Source organism: Staurois parvus, unplaced genomic scaffold (assembly GCF_062004578.1).
Source record: "Staurois parvus isolate SC_StPar_1 unplaced genomic scaffold, SC_StPar_1.0 ptg000362l, whole genome shotgun sequence".
NCBI lineage: Eukaryota > Metazoa > Chordata > Amphibia > Anura > Ranidae > Staurois > Staurois parvus.
This window is the reverse complement of record NW_028318158.1, coordinates 1903680-1924951: the sequence shown is the minus strand read 5'-3', so window position 1 is coordinate 1924951 and position 21272 is coordinate 1903680.

Below are 21272 nucleotides of genomic sequence, written 5' to 3'. Positions count from 1 at the left end.
ACCTTCAGCCTTTACAACCACTTTAGCTGACTCGATTACTGCAACTCCTCCTCACTGGCCTGCCTCGCCGCTGGGTATCCCCGCTTCAGTCGATCCTGAATACAGCAGCCAGACTCATTCACCTTTCCAACCGCTCCATCTCCGCCACCCCCCTCTGCCAATCCCTCCACTGGCTTCCGATTGCGCAACGGATCAAATTCAATATCCTAACACTGACGTACAAAGCTGTCCACCATACTGCCCCGTACTACATCACTGACCTAATATCCAAGTACCGCCCAGCACGCACACTCCGCTCCTCACAAGACCTCCTTCTCTCTAGTTCCCTGGTCTCCTCCTCCCATGCCCGCCTCCAGGACTTCTCCAGGGTGTCACCCATCCTCTGGAACTCCCTGCCCCAACCCATCAGATTATCACCTACTCTCCTCTCCTTTAGGCACACCCTGAAAACCCATCTCTTCAGGGAAGCCTACCCCACCCCCTGCTAACTTGCCGACCTCCTCCACTCTTCCTACCACTCCATCCCCCACAGCTATCTCCTCCTGTGCCACCATCTCCTCCCTCCTAGATTGTAAGCTCAAAAGAGCAGGGCCTTCGATCCCCTCATGCTTTGCATTGTATTGGTATTGTTCTGTCACATGTTCTGTCCCCCTTTGTGATGTACAGCGCTGAGCGAACTATCGGCGCTTTATAAATACTGTATAATAATAATAACTGCAGGAGGAAAAATCGAGATTTCTGCTCTTCCAGATAGGGCTGTGCTGTGTAAATATCAGAACTGGATGGACAGAAATACAAAGCCTTTGGCAGGTAAAACAGCTCCCACATATGTATTTCATTTACTGTATGTATTTTTGTCTGGAGTTGAGCTTTAATTTCACAATTGGAAGCAAAGGTTCTTCCATGTTATTCTTTACAATCCAGGGCTACCAGATGCAGTGAATAAAAAGTACAGTCTTTGAGGATCTGTTCAAAGTGAGAAATAGAAGTCACACTCTTTAAATCCCATTTACTTTCATTCTCTGTAATGCAGGACAATCTCAAGCCTGTATCCCTGAGAGCTGTTGACATCATGATGGGGAATAAAGTTAAAGCAGTTCTCTGCAGAGACGCCTGAAACACTCATGGAGCAAAGCCTGTTTGAATAGAGATCTAACTTTTACAGAAAAAAATCTCATGTGAGTCCATAAAACCCCAGAGCGGAGTATTTAATGATTACGCTGCATATCTGCTCAAGATGTGTCCATATAAACAGGGGTAACGTTTGGGGATCTGCACTTTCTCAGAGCACACAAAACAAGCTTTGCTTTTTTTCCATATTGGCCACTGCGGTTATGTGTGCATTTAATCATATTACTCAGATTACTTACATTAAGATAAACAGACCTTTTGGTACCAGTTTTTTTTTAAACATGTGGGTAGAGGTCAAAGGAACGATAAAAAGAATTGCAGAGTTTTGTTGACATCTTACCCTTATTTGAACTTTTATATTAAAGCAGAACTAATGTTGAAAAAAAAATTGGTACGGGGTTGAGTTTTTTTTTGTTATGATAGATAGATATGTTGTATGCTTCTTCTGCCAAAAAAACTCCATATTTCTTCAAGCAAGGGCTGCAGTGCATGGGTAATGTAGTGAACATTTTCAGTACATTTTCAGGATCTGTGTCAGGAAACCTGAGTACATAATGATGCCTGAACGTCTGTGTGTGTGTGTGTGTGCATGGAACGGTCTGCAGACCTGTACACAGGACCCTCATCAGTGTGCACCTTGCGAAAAGCTGAAGACCATTGCTGAGTGGTCATCAGCTACTGTGATCCATGACCACAGCCTGCTTGCTTCTGTGTTTGACCCAGTTTGCCCTCTGACTTCAGCTGATCTTTTTTCCTCCATTTCTTGACCTCTGGCTTCTTATTTGACTCCGCATTTTGCTTATTGCTTTGGTACTGTTTTCTAATGTAATATTGTCTTCTGAATTTCCATCTCCGCCGCTCAATTGCTGCCAATTTTTGCTTGCCTGGCTATGGTTCTGTGTTCCATATTTGCAAGTTCCTTTGATAACATCTGACATGAGTTATTGCTCTATGTCTCCTGCCTTGCTACATAATCCAGGTCTTCTTCTGGCCAGAACTTACCACAGGTGCCCATGACACTCTGTGTCCTGCCATATTCTGTCATCACTTTCAGGGGGGGGAATTGGACAGGAGGTGTAAAGGTAGCCCTCTCATCAACTTGTCCTCTACCAGGTACATGACAATCTCTAAGATGGTGTCGGGTATGCTTATAAGGATGTTAAATCATCAGTGACCACACAATGGCCGAAAGAAGATGTCCGATGTGGAAGTAGCAACGTAGAATACAGCAACAAAGGCAAGGCAGATCACCAACCTATCAGTGCATCATGGCAAGAGCAGCCATCAAAGCCTGCAATACAATTTGGATTTAAAGTGTTACTAAAGACAAATATTTTTTTTTAAATTAAAATAACAAACATGTTATACGCCCCCACTTTCTCTTCACAGCACTTGATTGACAGCAGCAAGAGCCAATGGCTCCTGCTGCAGTGTGAGTCCTTGTGTGAAGAGGAAGCGAGGGGAGAAGATATGCATCTGTATACAGTGCTGATCTCTTCTCCCCTCTCTTCCCCTTCACACAGGGAAGGGGGAGCACAGGGAACTTAAAGATGTTTTTTACATGAATGCAAACAATGCATTAAGGTCAAATAAATTTTTAGGTTTAGTATCATTTTAAAGCAGGGCTCGCCTGCTCGCCAAATGCGAGGAGAAATTCCTCTGTGGGCAGCGGCGAGCAGCGAGCACAGATGAAGTATGGAGCGACTGCACCTGCGCTCCAAGCCTCATTGTGAAGCCGAGTTCCGGTTTACAACTTCCAGTTTCCGGCTTCTTCGGCTCCGCTGAGAGCAGACACCCTCTCCACCGCCGCGGGGGACTTGGAGGGACTAGGAGTAAGTACTGTATACAACATGTCATATCACTATAATGGAGTACAGGGGAGCTGGGATATACATTACTCAGTAATGTATATCCCAGCTCCCCTGTACTCCATTATAGTGATATGACATGTATACAGTAATGTATATCCCAGCTCCCCTGTACTCCATTACAGTGATGACATGTATACAGTAATGTATATCCCCCCTCCCCTGTACTCCATTATAGTGATGACATGTATACAGTAATGTATATCCCCCCTCCCCTGTACTCCATTATAGCGATGACATGTATACAGTAATGATTACTGTATACATGTCCTATCACTATAATGGAGTACAGGGGAGCTGGGATATACATTACTGTGTACATGTCATCACTATAATGGAGTACAGGGGAGGGGGGATATACATTACTGTGTACATGTCATCACTATAATGGAGTACAGGGGAGCTGGGATATACATTACTGTGTACAGTTTTATATTTTGGACTCTTTATTCTAAAGAAAAATGTAATTTCATAAACTTTAAGGGGGCGTGGTTGGGGGGGGGTTGAGGGTGGGGTTTGGGGCGGGGGCAAGGTTGGGTGGGGCAACTGGAGGAGAGTAAGTTTTGTGACTGGCTAGTAGGTCTGAACTCGAAATTTTAACCCCTGCTTTAAAGCATAACAAAAGTAAAAAAACAAAAATTACACAAATGCTTCAGTTTGAAGTTGTTTCATTCAGTTTCCTTTAAACTCTGTGTACATTTTATCTCCATAAATGCCCTAGAATCATTCTAGAGATCCCCATCTACATTCTTTTCTTTTATGGCTGTGTCTATAATTCTCCCTGCTCTCTCAATATCTCTCTTTTTAGTCCCCTATTCAGATGCACTGAGAGTAGCAATTACAAGCATAAGTCATGACAAGTGATGAACATGAATAAAATTAATACATCAACAGCATCTCTTTAGAAGAGCATGCTCCTTCTGTGAGCCATTAAATGATGCAGATGTTAGTAGTGCTGTGGTGGTCAGTCACTTGATTACTATTCCTGAAGCAGGTGTGATAGTATGTTAGCAAGCAACTGATGAGCAGACTTCATAGCTAACTTCTAAACCATCAAATGGCAAGCCAGTAGAACATGCACATCTAAAGGCGGCCCACAAATATGTTCTTTCCTTCTGGCTCAGACAGAATACCGGTAGTAATTGGGGGAATGGAAAGAACCATGGGAGATGTGGTTTTGCAATCAGCAGAAAATGGATGCATCACCTTCCTGCTGGCTGTTATGAAGAACTAGAAATAGAGATTGTGTGGCCCTTTCAAACAGAAAGTTAGGAGCTCATTGGATTTCTTGCAAATCAACAGGTATTTTTCTATATTTGCAGAGTTTTCTAAAGACATGCGAAAATGTGCATGTATGGCAGAGATGTGCTACATATGTTTTTTGTTTTCCCAGACATACACTTTTAAGTCCTACATGAGCGTCATATGACAAACCTCTATCACTGGAATTCATAAACACTGGGGCAGACAAATTTTGCAAAAGTGTCTTTCATGTGTTTCTAAAAGTGGGGCAGAATGCGTCAACTGCATCTATCTGTCTAGAACTCGTACTTGAATGTGGCCCATGCTGCTCTGAAAGACATTTTCACTAAATCTGTATGCCGATGGAAGTTTGTCTTAATTAACTCCACTTTCTTAAGATATGAATTGTCTGTCATTTATTTTGAATTTGGTGTGTTCAATGCGCCACAGTGTAAAAGTGGCACAATTTAAAACTACCTGAATTTTGGGCAAAAGTCACTGTCAGAACCAAAAGTATCACAAACGATTCAATAACAAGGATTAATTCCAGAAAAGCGGAGCAGTGGCTTTATTTATTCACCTACATGTGTTGACAACAGAAATTTGGAAGCAGCCATTGGTATTGAGCATGGTTCTGAATTTAGAATTTTCATTGTAGTGCTTTATACTGTAAATAACTACAGTCCAGACTACACAAGTACAGCAGTAGCAGAGTGTACTAAAGGGGAAAAAAGACCATTTTTAATCAGCAGACACCTAGTCTGATTTGTGCTGTGCAATGGTTTGGGGGAAAATAGATTTTAGGCATTTATGCTGACAGTATTGTAAAGTATACTTTATGTGTTTTTACAAAGTAATACATAATTGGGCTAAGTTTTTTTTATTAATATTTGCCTAAAGTTCTGCTTTAAACTAGTTATAATGTAATAAAACTGCTTTATAAGTATTCCTACACCCATTTACTGTTGTTTAATATACATTTTACTATGGGGAGGTTTGATAAAATTACTTGAATTGTAGCTAGGAATATTTTTGCACATGTTGTTACCAAGCTCAGTAAGTAAAAAGCCTAATAAAGATTTATTCTAATAGGGTTGGTCTGCTGTTCTCGGGACATTTGATATTCAGTAATTTGCTCTAGGTCAAATGGTGAATGTATCTTATTAAATCTTTTAAATGATTTATCTGGCCAGAGATGCGTTCCAGCTCATATGGTGATATCACCACCCCAGGCCACCATGACTGTGTTGTGTTGTTAATGTTTAGAATATCTGTATGCTTTTAAAAATGAAATGTAACATCCTTTTTAAAGTTGGGCTCCAGGCAAACAGCTTAAACTGTTTAATCTGGCAAAGAATTTGTCATTCTGCTCAGCTAGTTCTGTGATCATAGCATCTCCAGACAGCACAGCCAAGGTCACCAGCCTCCAGTATGGCAGTATGTGCCATCTGTATATATTTACTTAGCTTTGCATTTAGAGAGTAAGAGGGAGGTTGCACACAAGCATTTATGGGAAAGAGTCTACAGTCTCATTCAAAACCACTGTGTATTCTAACTCTTTAAGCAAATTAAAACTCAAGCAATCATGGACTTTCTGTGGACATACAGAAAAGAAACTGAGTACCATAAAAACAACTTTATTATGAGCCATTAAAAAACATTAAAAATTAATATCCACATAGGGGTTCACAACATGTAAAGATTCTGATTACAGTCCACATGTGGATGCAATGTATTTTGGGAGTCCTTCTTCAGGAGTACATGTGACATAATCAGTACACTGGAACCCACTCCTAATATTTAATACAGTAATGTCAGCCAGTAGTGTATACTGGAATTCATAGCATGTATATGTTGCCCATAGGAGGTGCAAATAAGTAAGCCAAGGTGAAGCCACTGCCACTTGGGTGGGAAATTCACGTACATTCAGGAAACAGCTAATAGTTTTGTACACATAATCTTAAAATAGACTGGTCAATTGCCCAATGGGGAACCATCCAGGCCCAATGTATGTAAGTCACCATAAAGACAGCATGGTAGTCAAAGTTGTCAAGGCACATATATTCCAAAGAGGGGGGCTCTTGATAAGTATCTTAGAAACAAACTCAGTTCACATCAGTCCAGCCTGGATTGATGTGAACTGCGTTTGTTTCTCAGGCAGCTCAGGGCAAACCATCAGTCTCTTGCCAGCCCACCCTTTGACATACTTAGGGGGTCTATGTATTCGCTTTGCCAATGTCTTAGCATTTTTGAAAAAGTCACAAATATTACCCGTAACATTGGTAATATGTGCATAATGTCAGTTCCTATTTGATTCGGTCCTAAGAGAAAGCAGCTTTAAGAACTTTCAACAAAAAAAATCTAAGATCGTTGGACCAATAGAGAAAATAGCCTAACACTCTGATCTAAGAGCATTCAGTCAGAACAGAAGATAATATGGGGGAGACTTTTGCACGGTGTACAAAGCAGATCCCAGGTGAGGTAGAGGCCCTTGTCCTCATCAACATGGGAACAAGGTGTTTTGCCAGAGCTTATTAGGCACAAAAGAGAGAGAGAGAGTTTTGAGCACAGGAAATCTGAAAAACAACCAAAAAATTACTCTAGGGGGTATATTTACTAAAATTGGAGAGTGCAAAATCTGGTGCAAATCCACATAGAAATCAATCAAGTTTTATTGTCCAAGCTCAATTGAGTAAGCTGAAGTTAGAAGCTACCTTGCGCAGTTGCACCAGATTTTGCACTTTTCAGTTTTTGTAAATCAACCCCTAGGCGTCTACGTAGCAATAGCTAATGCAGAAGTAGGAAACTTTAAGCTGAGATCAGCCATTTCTATTCTTCTAACTGTTGAGCAGTTTCAGGCATCATAAATGCCTTTTCAACTGAGCCACCAGACTTCCTGCAATGTAAACCAGCAGCAGCTTTTACCCAGCTTCCCAGCACACTCTTCAGCAGCAAACCACCAAGGCTCCAGCTTTATTCCTCCCAGATGTACCCTCCATCAAGGAGGTGCAAGCTGTTCAGGACCCAGACGTGGACTCACTTTTGGCTTCACCCTCCCCAGGCAGCAGGCCTTAGGAAGCAGAGACCTCCAACACATCCTCCTGTCCTGGCAGCAGCCCATGAGGCAAGGAGAAAAGAACTTTCTGAAAGATCCCCCATATTATTTACACCCTCTCCAGCATGCACCACTGGCAGTAAACCTAGCAGTTGGCCAGGGAGCCAGAATCAATGGCTATAGCAGGACCATCCTTAGAATATGGCACTGAAGCCAAGCCCATCCTAGCCCAGCTGAATCTCAGCATCCACTGCCAATGCAATGTTGAACTTGAGCCTGGCACCCACAGGAGGCAGGAGGACAGACTATTAGATGCAGCCCTACCTACAAACAGTGTGTATGTGCCTTAGAGACGTGACGTGAAGAAGTGGTGCCCAGACTGGTCTGTATACTCTGGTAGAACTTAGAAGTCTGGATGCACAGTAAAGGGAGTTACAGCTGGGGACACTGAGATTTGTTCTGGTCACTGCTGGGGGAACTAAATTCTATACTGGTCACTGCTTTGGGCACCTAAATTTGTTCCAGTCAGTATTTTATAGGTACAAAGACTGTAGTATATGTGTGCAGTGTATACAGCGAATAGGCACAAGTTCTGTTTAATCACCTTGTTTAAGGGTCTACTCATGAGGGGCACTTGATTATGTGCCCTGTGCAGGTCTTCCTGGCATGGGGATGCACAGGTGTTGCCAGCAGTTATAGATATCTATTGGGACATGGGGCTGCACAGACAAATCTGCTGTGTCCCAATTAAACATGAAGGTGTGTGCAGGTGTGGGTCCTCGAACACCTGTGCACCCCCATCCTAGGAAAACACCCACATGGAGAAGAAACATGGTCAAGCTCCCTGTGTGAATAGACACTAAGCCACTTCTTCCACTGTTCTGATCAGTCTTGTCATAACTACAGTTCACTGCAGAGTAAAGAGCCCTGTTGTTAAAATGTGTCGATACTATGTCCCCCTGACTTTTTTTTTACTGCACCCCCCAGATCAGACAGGATAGATCCAACCCTGATTGTTACGGACACTCCCCAATAGCAGGCAGAAGCAAACAATATTCTGGCCTTGGGGAAGGTCTAACAGAAACATAACCATAACAATCCATTTTTGGCTGACTACAGCCAGGGCTGGTGCTACTGCTAGGTGAACTAGGCAGCTGCCTAGGGCACAGCCATGGCCGATGATTTCCCTACTGTCCGGCGGCTTCCTAGCACTCTGCTGGCTTCCCCACACAGCCTACCAATGTTTCCCACACACTGACTGATGTCCTACATACCTATGTGCTGCAGGATTGGATGATTGTTGTCACATATAATGAGGGGATGAGGAAGTGATAATTATAATTATTGTTGTTGAGGTCAGGGGCGGACTGACAACTCGGGCCCACGGGCAATAGAGGATCATGGGGCCCCTGTGTCCATGCCCAAACTCAAAAAAGCCTATGAAAAAGGTACCAGGGGCATCTCATGGCCCCCTACTGATCCCGGGCCCTCGAGCAGTGCCCGGGTTTCCAAATGGTCAGTCCGCCCCTGGTTGAGGTATATGGAATATAAAACTCCTCTATCCCAGAAATGTATTTCCCCGCAGCAACACGTTCAATGGTTCTTTTCCAGAGAGAGATACATTTTTTTCAGATAAAGATAACAGATGACAAAGTCCAGCTGAATATTTGTAAATATTACAACGAACAACAGCCCTCAGAGTCCCATTTAAGATACTTCATTTCAAGCATATCAGCATATCTCCAATCTATAATATGCACCGTGGTAGCTTCCATGCATGCAATAATGTGAGTTACAATCTATACCTGTGCATCCATGATGATGTTGTGTGTCAGCACTCAAAAAGATCTTTTCTTGATATACAGTTTCTAAAAGCAGCTGATTGGTTGGTCAAGCACTTTTTATCCTAACATGAAAGACCCTACTTGCATTTTACCAAAAGCAACAATTAAGACTACAGTGAAGCTACAGTGTCTACAACCCCCCTTACCTAGGACAGTAAACCACTGAACATCTGACCATTTAACATTTTCCCCATTATATAGGTACCATCTGCCTGTTAAGAAGAATTAGCATAAGAGTAGTCTGCCAGCCCTATCAATCTTAATGACCTGCCTTTTAATGTGTAAATGGACTTGTCACTGACCTACTGTATGTGTTTTCATTCAATATATATATATTACACAAAATATACTATAATGATAGCTGGAGATGAAGCCGTCTCCTGCAAACTTCAGCCAGATCGTGAAGAAGAGGTATCCAGTCAATGAGGTGCCACGCAAGCCATGCTTCGTGCAACATGACTTCCTCCCAGCTCCCCAGTCTCACCCTATGTCTCCACATGGAGCTAACTTTGGCAAGGAGGTGAGAAAGCATCTCTGCACAGGCTGCTTTTGCCGATGTGTTAAGAAATTTATCAGTAGTTGGACTTGGACTGCAAATCATATGCTTTTTTAATATAATGGTATCATCATAGTAATATATTTTTGATAATGGTAAACAATGAAACAATAAAAAGTGCCATTATAAAAAAAAAAACACCGTGGCAGACTGACAGATCACCCTACCCCACTTTTTCCAGGCAGGGAGGGAGGGGGTGCAAGTAGCTAGTCTTGCCTAGGGTGCAAAATAGTCTAGCACTGACTACAGCCTAGTTATAACACTAAATTTAGGCTAGGGACACTACAGCTTAGGGCAGGGTCTCTACATCTATATCTGCCTGGAGTTCAGCTTTAAGAATGCATCCATTTAAGAATAATTGGCTTTTAATGCAAGAACAAAAACAATTACAAAGTTAAAGGTTTAAGTATAGTTAGGAGTTGCCTTTTATGAAATCTTTTAGTTGAATAACTTTTGACATGACTTGCACCTTAGTAATAAGTTCAAAATGATGGCATTGGCTTTTTTAATTCTCCCTGCGAACAGCTTTTTTGGTCCACACAGTTGTACTCGTGTTCTGTCAAGTTCAATGAGCTACAACAAATCGCCCTGCACAATGCACCTCCTAATTGCTCAAAGTTCAGTAACTAAGTAAATCTCCTAATCCCTTAAAATGTTAAATCTAATTTTCGCCCCAGTGTACGCTGGACTCATGTTCCTTGTTAAAGTTATATCAACTCTTTGGCAACTAGTTCCCAAGATACTAATTTTGCAAAATGTTTGAGTGTTTCACCCATTCCTGATGTGAGACATCATCAGTATGTCAAAAAAAAGGACAAACAAGCATAATGCTCTATAAACACAGTCCAGCCCATGTTTTGTCAATGCAATATTCCCACTGCATCAATATGAGTTCATTAAAGAGCTCTGCTAAGCATTGTTTTAGTCTTAACTGACCACATAAAACAAGTTAGCAAAGAATTCAAGAAAACAATCCTTTCTGTGGAATAATGCTTACTGTTTGGTTCTTTTTAACTAATAGGAACTTATATTCGGTGATTCATGTGTCAGCCATATTGAGGCAATGTCAGAGATGTCAACCTAGGAAAATGGTTTATAGAGTGATAGTGAAGCAGCATTTTATGTGGGTTTAGTGCACAGTGGGTGTGGTTAATTTCAAAAAGAATTACAGGTATAGATATTTTTACATAGTTGCATTGGTCCAGCTTGAACCTATACATATACCATACCTGTGGGTTCCCTCTAGAAGCTGGAAATAAGTATAGTTGATCAGCTTCCTTGATGCATTGTTAACACAGAACGTCACCCATAGGACACATGCGCCATTCAGAGATCACTGTGTATTTTCTCAATTAATGCAAAGCCTTATCTGATTGGACGAGGTGGAAAGGCGGTGGTGACTTCATGCTGTAGGGCAAAAATAGCTTTTTCTAGTCTCAGGAGCTAAAGCCTACCTGCAGGAGTGCAAGCTTTCTTTTTCTTGGGAACAAAAGTACTTTTACTCCCAGTGATTTTCCTAATGGACTTGTTCAAGGAAGTATCAAATAGGTGCTGTGATAGACCCAATCGGGACAAGGGCTTTTGGAGGGGACTGGGGGCTAGCCCATTGATTATGGCCCATGGAAAGAGCAGATCATTCTCTAATGATGGACAACAACGTGATGAACACTGAGAGAGAGGCTTGGATTAATCTTCTGAATAAAGACAATACAGCTTCCCTTCTGGAGTGGATAGAAAGGTGTAATATTAATCTTGAACACTTTAAGGGTCAGAGGAAATATGGGGCCCTTCTGCTGACTGGGTTGGAGAAGCTCCTCCACTTGGGACACAAATATTTATGAACCATCTCCCTCAGGAAGTCCATGAAGAATAATACCGCTCTTTGCTATGATGACTTTTCTAGTGGACAGATTACACAAATACCTGAAAGATAGCATACTGTATTTAATGTACTTTGTATATCTAGGGTTGTAGGTGGCAGACTGTCTAGGGTGGGCTCCCTGACTGGTCTGGGTGCTTGACTGTTGATTAGCTTATTGTTAATTAGATCACTGTTAACTGTTAGCTGCTAGCTGTTTTTTTTTTTTTTTTATTATACCTTTTATTATTTTTTTTCAATACAAATTAAAACAATACATACATTATCAAACATAAACAACATTAACTGTCCTTTTCCTATACCCCCACCCCTTCCCAACCCCTCCCCCTTATCCCCATAACTCCCCCTATCCATCTATATTCTCCCTATCCCTTTCTAACCCTTTCTACTAAAAACCTCTAGTCAGTCTACATGGTTGCCACTACACAGTTGTTCAGTTTAAATCTCTTAATCAACCTACTTAGTGCCCATTACCCTGAGATATTTTTCTGATGATTTAAAAACATACCACCTATTCCATTCATTTCTACATTTTTCCGTTTTATCTTCCTCTATGTGATATAACTCCTCCATCGTGCATATATATTCAATCCTCCTCATCCAATCTCTCATTGTTGATCGGGGATCTGGAACCCACCAAAATTTAGGGATTAATACTTTTGCAGCACTGATTAAATGGCATATTAAACTATTTTTATACTGTTTTATTGACAACTTGGTCCCATAGAACAAACAAACTCACGGGGTCCTTTAGGATAATTATCCCCACTATCTCCTGTATATATCGTATTATCTTTTGCCAAAACCTCTGAATTTTTATACAATCCCACCAAATGTGAGTCATAGTCCCTCTTTCCCCACAACCCCTCCAACATAGTGGCAAAATTTCTTCTCTCTGTTTATGTGCAACACTCAGTGTATAATACCACCTAGCAAAACACTTATAATTCATTTCTACTGTGTTTATATTTACCACTCCGTGCATCAACTTATACATTTTATTCTTTTGTTGCTCATTCATTTTTGTACCCAGCTCTCTTTCCCACCTTTCTAAGAATAACGGAGGATCCGGTCCCGAACATTCTATAAGAATCTTATATATTCTAGAAATTATATGTTTATAGGCGGAGCCGTAGCTCAACATTTTTTCAAATAGAAGCATATCTTCCGACATCCTCAATGGTTGGGGAATTGCTGAAACAAAATCATCCAACTGATAATATCTAAATTCATCCAGTGTATAAAATAAATCTTTTTTACTCTTTAATTCCTGAAGTTTATATAACTTTCCCTTATCAACTATATCCCTTAATCGTGCATTTTTATTTCTAAACCATTTCTCTGAAATGTGATCATTTCCTGGTGGAAAAAATTCAGTATCCACCAGGGATATCAATAATGAGTTATATTCCCAACCCAAAGATTTGTGCACCCCATTCAACACTCTTAACACCTCCCATGTCAGTGTACTACTCTCTTCATCCAACACTCAATATTTTCACGGAATCCAAATAATCCTCTCCAACTGTACATTACTTAGTGTATTTTCAATTTTAACCCAACTTTTCCCTTCCGAATTATAAGTCCAATCCACCACCCTTGATAATAATGCCGACATATAGTACTTCCTCATATTTGGCAAGTTCAGTGCCCCTTTCTCCTTGTTGTTACATAGCTGTTAATTAGAGTACTGTTTGATTAGGTCACTGTTGGCTGTTCATTAGATGTACTGATGATGTTACCGTTTACAGTTTGCATTGATTAGGATCATGTTATCAAGCTCTTACCTGATTATGTGTGGTATAAATTCTGTGTGAATTGACAGCAAAGTGAGTTCCAGTTGCACCTAAGCTAATGTTGTCTAGTTCTTGGGTGTATGCCCAGCTATAATACCTTGGTCCTGTGTCCCAGAGGAGAAGAAGCAGTTCTATGATGGGTGCCAGGTAGTCCATCACAGGTGCTCTCTCTTATAGGGCATTCTTTTGGGACGCTTCTTGCATGGAAGTTCTGCAAACCAGCATTTGTGCCAAAGCATCCTTTTCATGTGAATGGAAAGAAGATACATCCCAGATATCTGACAAAGTGTATCCGCATAAAGACATAGATAAAAGCTCCATAAGGTGGTCAACAGAGAGATCAATTACAATTGAGCCAGTCAGCAAGGGTCTGGTAGACAGCCTAGTATGCAACTCAGTTTGCATGATGGGACCCAGTAGAAAATGTGGCCTTAAAGAGGAGCTTCACCCAAAAGGGGAAGTTCTGCTTTAAGGACTGGTTCCTCTCTCCCCATTAAGGATTGGCACCTTTGGGGAGCAGGTACCTGAAATTGACAGGTACCCGCTCCCTTTGCGATCACCTATGAAAAGGAAGTTATTCTTCACTCCTCTCCCCGTAGTCTTATGGGACACGTGACAGGTCCCAGAGGACTATAGGACCATTAAGAAAGTGCAGCACTACTCATGCATGTGCAATGGGCACCCGACTGTGAAGCTGCAAGCTGTCATAGCCAGGTGCCCACACGGAAGATGGGAACACTGGCTGGCCGGTGAAATGGGCTGCAGGGAGGACACTGCAGGATCAAGGGACAGGTGAGTGGCTGTTTTTTCAAAAGTCAACAGCTACAGTTTTTGTAGCTGCTGGCTTTTATTTTTTTTCAGTGTAACTGGAACTCCACTTTAAATAGAGCTTATACAGTAATCTCTTGTCTGCCAGGTCCATGAAAACAGGGTTATCTTTCACAGGAATTTCAAGATCTTTTTAAGACATGAAAAAGCTGGGTCAGCCACATGAACTGCTTATCTCTGAAGAAAATCCTCCTCAATGGGATACTGCTAAGCAAAACAGTTAGAAGGGGCAGAGTTTGTCAGGATGAGGCCAGTCACTGTACCGGTCAGTCTGAGTGAGTGCAGAGGGAATGGTCATCTTTAAAGAACCGATGCTGGAGCATTTAGGGTGATCAGACTCAGGCTGCTCTAATGCTAAACATGAGAATACTTCCTCAGTAAGGATAGCAATGTTATCCTTACGTTTTGCTAAGCTCTCAGGAGAAGGTGTCTCATCCTGCTCTGATTCCTCAGAAGCAGAGGAAGATCTTTCACTTCTACCTCCTCCTCGGACAGTGTAGTCTGAGTCAGAGACCAACTCAGCAGAAAAAACAGGAGGAACTTGTTTCCCTTAGGAGTTGCTTAAGTTTTGGATCCTCCTATATTCCTGCACAGCCAGGCAACATGCATTTCTTTCAGACTTGCATTAGGAGACAGTAACTAGTCTTGAGCTTTGTTTTGAAGTTTTATTTGGGGAATTCGAACTTGGATGGGGTAAGAGGTGTATGTGATGCCCAAGGACAATGGCAACAGAGGACAAACTCCTTAGCAACTATGTACAAATCTTTGCAGCAAATATTCTTCTGGAGAGCTAGCCAGCATCTCCCACAGTACTGCCCCAGACCCCAGATGAATCCCCTCCTAATCCAGCTGTTCTGGGTGAATCCTTGGCAAGGGATCCAGTGCCTGCCACCGCAGTGTGAACAGCTCCAGGTAAAAGCTAATCCAGTTTCCCACCAGAGTGCCTCTTTCTCCTTGCTGGCCCATGGGGTGCAGGTCTACTTACGTGGTCCTTTTCCTGTGTTGCCAGTGGGTCGGTGGCTGCTACCAGGGGGCTGGTGAAGTCCCAAGCTTTCCTCCTTCCAAGGTCTCTCTCTGCCTGGAGGTGAGCCCCTTTCCCATCTGGGCCCCCTTCACAGGCTCCTGCATCTCTTCTCACATCTTCCACCCAACTCTCTCTCTCACTCTCACCCTGCTGAGTAGGCTCTGCTACTCTTAAAGGTTGTCCTGGCCCCTTCTAAGGCCTCCTGTTGTGGATTGGCCAGGGTCCTCTAAGAGTAAAGACCAGCTACTCCTCAGATTCAACCACTGCTTCTAGACCTTTCTCCAAAGTTCCAGAGCAGGGGGAAATTCCAGAGGACTGTTTTGCAGAGCCTCTCAGCTCTGACCAAAATTTGACCCCTGCTAGCTATCACACCCTGGCTGCTACTCAGCCCTAACTAAAAATTGGAGTTTAGCTCCCTCTAGCTAACTAGGATCAGTAGAAGGGAGGAAGCACCAGAGTTTCCAGAGGAAGGCAGGGAATCAGACTGGAGGCCATGTTCAGAACAGAAAGTAGTAGTGCCCTTTGGAGAGAGAATTTGACCCCCTTGATCCATTAGTCGAGTTTTATGCTGGTGAGACCCTCTGCCCCTCTGCCCCTGCATCTATGAGCTGTGCAGTGCTAAGTGTATCCAAAGGGGTACTCATGACCTTACCTGCTATGAAGCTGGAGGGATGAAGACTTCTGCTCCAGGCCTTTGCACCCCACAAGCTATCAGACATTTGAGCACCAGCACTCTGGGACCAAAAAAAGGCATGAGTCCCATGATATACTATGGTAGATTTCTTCAACCTGGAGAATGATGTTAGGGAAACGTTCCATGCTGGTTGCACCTTCCAGGCATACCCCTAAAGAGGTGCTCAGTTACAGGGCTCCACTGCAGATGGATCATGGTCCTAGACTGATATTGCACACTGTGGCTAACACAAAGAGGGGGAATTACTAAAACTGGTGCACTCAAAATCTGGTGCATGGTAGCCAATCAGTTTCTAAGATCAGCTTCTTCAATTAAGGTTTGGCAATAAAACCTGGAAGCTGATTGGCTTCTCTGCAGAGTTGCACTAGTTTTTGCTCTCTCCAGTCTTAGTAAATAACCCCCAACGTGTCAAGATAAGCGCCCACACAGGGTCAAGTGTACAAAGCAACATTAGAGGCCAGCCATGCATCTTCTTCCATAGGGAGTCCAGATATGGTCACCCCAGGCTCAGCTGAGGAATCAACCAATCCAGGATGCTGAAGACAGGGAGCCACAGTGGCTTTGGAGCAGCTAGGAAGTCTTGATAGAAGAGTTTTGAAAAAAAGACGTAAGCTTCTCTCAGTAGAGGGAAGACATTCATCCCCTAAGGACATTAGAAAAAAGTAAAGCTTGCTGGAAATGGTAGGGGTTTATATACAGTTGTGTCCAAAATTATTCAACCCCCACTGAAATTGAGTGTTTTGGCCAGTTTGACATTGCTTTTGATCATTCAGTCATCTTGCTTACATTTACATTAAAGAGGCACTTGTAGGTCAGACAAATATAACATAACAGTTATAATGAAATAACCACAAATGTCTTTTCTGTGCTCACAGCATTATCAGTTTTATTCAACCCCCAAGTGACATTCAATCTTAGTACTTAGTACAGCATCCTTTTACAGTTTATAACAGCTTTTAAACGTGAAGCATAGCTTGACACAAGTGTCTTGCAGCGATCTACGGGTATCTTCGCCCATTCTTCATGGGCAAAGGCCTCCAGTTCAGTCACATTCTTAGGCTTGCGCACTGCAACTGCTTTCTTTAAGTCCCACCAGAGGTTCTCAATCGGATTTAAGTCTGGTGACTGCGATGGCCACTCCAAAATGTTCCAGCCTTTCCTCTGCAACCATGCTCTAGTGGACTTGGAGGTATGCTTGGGATCATTGTCCTGTTGAAAGGTCCAACGTCTCCCAAGCCTCAGGTGTGTGACGGACTGCATCACGTTTCCATCCAATATCTCCTGGTACTGAAGAGAATTCATGGTACCTTGCACACGCTGAAGCTTCCCTGTACCTGCAGAAGCAAAACAGCCCCAAAGCATGATTGACCCTCCACCATGCTTCACAGTAGGCAAGGTGTTCTTTTCATCATAGGCCTTGTTCTTCCTCCTCCAAACATAGCGTTGATCCATGGGCCCAAACAGTTCTAATTTTGTTTCATCAGTCCACAGAACACTATCCCACAACTTTTGTGGTTTGTCCACATGGCTTTTGGCATACTGCAGTCGACTCTTCTTATTCTTTGGAGACAGCAAGGGGGTACGCCTGGGAGTTCTGGCACGGAGGCCTTCATTACGCAGTGTGCGTCTTATTGTCTGGGCTGAAACTTCTGTACCCACATCTGACAAATCTTTTCTCAGTTCCTCAGCAGTCACACGGGGACTTCTCTCCACTCTACGCTTCAGGTAGCGCACAGCAGTCGAAGTCAGCATCTTCTTTCTGCCACGACCAGGTAGCGTTTCAACAGTGCCCTTTGCCTTGAATTTGCGAATGATGCTTCCTAAGGTGTCTCTTGGTATGTTTAACATCTTTGCAATCTTCTTATAGCCATTGCCCTTCCTGTGAAGAGAAATCACCTCTTCTCTTGTCTTCCTGGACCATTCTCTTGCCTTCACCATGTTTGTAACCACACCAGTAAATGTCTAGAAGGAGCTGAGTATCACAGTCATTTTAAAGCTGCCTAATTGGTGCTTATTATGCTTGATTGCTGCTCGGTGACATCCACAGGTGTTTTCAATACCTGATGGAAAGCACCTGTATGAACCTCTGTTCTTCAGAGTGGTAGTCTTTAAGGGGTTGAATAATTGTGGCAATGAAGAAACCACATAAGAACCATTTACTACTGTATTACATAAACAATTGATGTCATTTTAGTTGCATTTGGGTAGTTACAACGTCCTTGTAGGATTTGATTCTGAATACAATTCCAAATGTACACTATAGTCCCTAAACCCCTTTACAGCATTGGGGGTTGAATAATTTTGGACACAACTGTATATAATATAATATATACATATATGTCCTTGCAGCTTTTTTTTTTTTATACCAGCATTCAAAAACCTGAGGGTAGCTGCATATAATCCATGTTTAACCACTTGCTTTTACCCCCTTCCTGCCCAGGCCAATTTTCAGCTTTGAATGACAATTAATTTAATCACCACTAGGTTTTTATTTTTTGCACTATAAATGAAAAAAGAGCGGAAATGTAGAAAAATAAAAAAGTTTTCTTTATTTCTATTATAGAATTTTGCAAACAGGTAATTTTTCGCCTTCACTGATGTGCGCTGATGAGGCTGCACTGATGGGCACTGATAGGCTGCACTGATGAGGCGGCACTTTCAACATGATGGCGAGAGAGATATCAGTGGGGAAATAAACCGGGTAAATATCTAATGAGAGCACAGAGAAAGAAGAAATCTAGGAATTATATTGAGAAAATTAAGGATGATAATGGAGAACTAGTGTATTTAACCACTGATATCACTACGGTATTCAAAAAATATTATAGCAAATTATATGACATAAATCGAAAACAGTCAAGTGGGGGGGAAGAGGAGAGAACTAGACAGAGAAAGATGTATTTAAAGGAAGCAAACCTACCAAGACTAGGAGAAGAATGGTAAAACACTTAGAAATAAACGACAATGCAGGAGGAAATTCAAGGGGCATTGAAGGGGACAGCTGCTGGGAGTCCGGGGCCTGAAGGGTATATAGTGAGATGTAAAAAATTTAAAGAACAATTATTCCCAAATTGAGTGTATATATGAATGCAGTAGGAGATGGGATGGAAATGAGAGAGGAATCATTGCAAGCATATATTACGCTTATACAAAAAGAGGGAAAAGATGGGACCCAATGTGCTAGTTATTGGCTTATCTTACTGTTAAATATGGATACTAAACTATTTGTAAAGGTCCTGGCAACTAGGTTGAAAGATCTAATGCCAGAGTGGATTCATCTGGATCAAGTGGGATTTGTGCCCGGGAGGGAGAGAAGAGATAATGGGTTAAGATCACTACTCCTTAAACAGAAAAGCAAGAGAGAAAAACCCCCTGTATTGATCTTGTCAGTCGATGCAGAGAAGGCATTTGATAGGGTAGATTTGGGCTTTTTGTTAGACACACTGGAGAATTTGGGAATTGGTCCCAAGATGAGAGAGTGGATAGGAAAGCTCTATAGCCAACCCTCAGTGGCAGTAAAGGTCAATGGTTCATTATCAGAATTTTTTAGGATGTATGATGGGACAAGACAGGGGTGTCTGCTTTCACTTCTGTTGTTTGTTCTATCCTTAGAACCCTTCTTGGCAACAGTAAGAGACAGTGTAGATGTAAAAGGGGTCCGGATAGGGGAGATAGAACAAAAATTGGCAGCGTATGCGGATGACATGTTGTTCTATGTGACTAACCATAGGCTGACATTATCTAACTTAATGAAAATAATGAAATATTATGGAGAGCTGTCAAATTTAAAAATTAACCCGGTAAAATCAGAGATCTTAAATGTTAATATCCTGATTATGGAAAAAAAGATTCTGCAAAGAGAATTTCCCTTCTTATGGAGGGAAAGAGAACTAAGGTATTTGGGGATAAAACTGACCTCGTCCTTAAAGATCCTATATGAAATAAACTATATCCCATTAATAAATGAGGTAAAGGAATAATTGAGAAGGCTATCAGCAGGATCACTTTCTTGGACAGGACGAATAAACTTGATAAAAATGATAATTGTCCCACAAATCCTATAAAAATTCCATATGCTGCCTATACAGCTCCCTGGAGCCTATTTTAAAATAATTAAAAAATGATACTGAGATACATTTTGGGAAATAAAAAAACGAGAATAAGCTTTGAAGTGTTATGTAGAGACAAGGAGAAGGGGGGGTTAAGTGTGCCTGATTTTAAGAGATATTATTATTCAGTGTTACTTTCACATATTTTTGATTGTGTATATAATGCATCCAGAAAAGGTTGGGTGAATATAGAAAACACATTAAGTGGGACACAATTAGATAAGATAATATAGATTCCACATCAATATCGTATGTTAGAAGAAAGGACAAGCACTTATAGACGAAATGCAATTAGGGGTTGGGATATGATTCACAAACAAATGGGTTGGGAGTTTAATTCTATGTTGATGCTGTTGGTAGATATAGACTTTTTTCCTCCAGGGAGGGAAAATATTTTAGGTAAATGGATAAAAAAAGGGAATGCACAGTTAAATAATATAATGGATGCGGGGAAAATTTACTCCTTTCAAGAGTTAATAAAAAAGGAAGAGTTGTTTTATAGGTTAAACAAGTGGAGATATATTCAGTTAAAACATTTTGTTGTAACGCTCCCTAAGCCCTTAAGACCAATGATGGATTTAAACCCATTAGAACAACTATTTAGTAGGAATAAAACATGGAAACATGGTACTTCTCAGATCTATAAAATTCTTACCAAAATAATAGAAGTTACCCCTGCTTTGTACTTGGAGAACTGGGAAAGGGAACTTGGAATATCGTTTGATGAGCAACAGAAAAAGAAAATATTTAGATTAGCACATGGGGCTATAGATAAGAGGGTGATGGAGGTAAAGAATTATACATTTTTGGCTAGGTGGTATATTACACCATGTGTGGCACAGAAGCAGCAAATAGATAAATCGCCGTTATGTTGGATAGGATGTGGGAAGGAAGGCACATATATGGTGAGAGTGTCCCAAAATTCAGGAATAATGGGGAGAAATAATTAATCAAATTCAGGAGATAACGGGCGTAGATGTCCTGAAAGAGCCAAGCACATGCTTATTCCATAAAACTGAGACTACAGTAGAAAACATATACGAACACAATGGTATTTAATTTGATAAATGCGTCAAAGGGATTGATACCTACATTTTGGCAGGAACAGGAAGTACCAAAAATAAAAAATTGGATAAGTAGGGTCGACTATGTGTATAAGATGGAAGAACTCTACCACTTGGAAGAAGATAGAATGGAGAGGTTCAGAAACAGGTGGGAGAAATGGGATAAGTTTAAAGAGCAATTT